Consider the following 1,063-nt stretch of genomic DNA (forward strand, 5'->3'; position numbering starts at 1 on the left):
AGCGTTTTCCCTGCCTCATCTCATTTGATCCTCACAGAAGTCCTGGAGTAGGTAGACAGGAGACTCGGTGGAATCCTATTTTCTTTGCATTAGCCAGAAAACGGAGATTTAGAAAGTTTAGAAACTTGACCCGACTGAAAAGAAGTAAGAAATAGTGGACCTTGAAAATAACTTCAGGTTTTCTCACTGCGCAGAATATAGTCAAACACTCTGCAGTTAAATATTTTACCCTTTGTTCTCCCTGCGTGATCTACGATAATCTGCTTCATGTTGATATTTACTGCTGTGTTGCTGACAATGACCTGGAAGAGAATTTGGGGTGCTTCACTGGGCTGGAAAGTTTAGCTAAATCAGAAAGCAGGTCTAATTAAGCAAGTTTGTTCTATATCTATAAAAGGCTAAGTTGACTCGCGCATGCGTGACACATATAAAGTTCTCACTGGTGCCAATTGCACACGTGTGTTTCGATCTGTCATTGTTGAGCGATATTAAAATATTTCTTCTAATTAATTTCCTTTCAATGTGCACGAATCCATGCACCGGGCCACTAGTTTCTATATAAAAAGCAGGAGTTGCCCAAGCCGGCGTGGCTCAGTGGCTGAACGTCCACCTATGAACCAGGAGGTCACGGTTTGATTGCTGGTCAGGGCACATGTTCGATCCCCAGTGGGGGGCGTGCAGGAGGCAGCTGATCCATGATTCTCTCTCATCACTGATGTTTCTATCTCTCTCTCTCTCTCTCTCCCCCCCCTCCTCTCTGAAATCAATAAAAACACTTTTTTAAAAAGCTCATCCTGGGCCTGGAACTTAAACGCTAGCCCGGCCCAGTGAGCACAGCCCGGCGGCAGAACCTGCTCTCACACGCAGGGGCGGGGCGGCAGGTCCTGCTCAGGTGTTAGGGGCTTCGGGCCAAGCCTGGCACCTGGAGCTCCAGAGCCGGAGTCAGAGGATGGGGAGCCGCTCAGAGCGGGGGCCTCGCACCAGGGAGACGGGGAAACTGAGGCCCAGAGAGATCACATCCCTGCTGGGACGGGCGCGGGGCCAGGCTCTGCCCGACGCGGTC

At 50.0% G+C, this 1,063-nt stretch overlaps 1 protein-coding gene across 1 annotated transcript in view; it reads right to left on the reverse strand.

The window, feature by feature from the left end:
* Positions 1-252: 252 nt before the first annotated feature.
* The window catches only part of LOC106723724, a 10,571-nt gene continuing 9,760 nt past the window's right edge, over positions 253-1,063 (reverse strand). The window contains exon 2 of the mRNA XM_014528392.1: positions 253-263. The gene's annotated coding sequence lies outside the window, so the exon portion shown is untranslated. The remainder of the gene's footprint in view (positions 264-1,063) is intronic.

The sequence above is a fragment of the Myotis brandtii genome, unplaced genomic scaffold, assembly GCF_000412655.1.
Source record: "Myotis brandtii unplaced genomic scaffold, ASM41265v1 scaffold632, whole genome shotgun sequence".
In the NCBI taxonomy this organism is placed as follows: domain Eukaryota; kingdom Metazoa; phylum Chordata; class Mammalia; order Chiroptera; family Vespertilionidae; genus Myotis; species Myotis brandtii.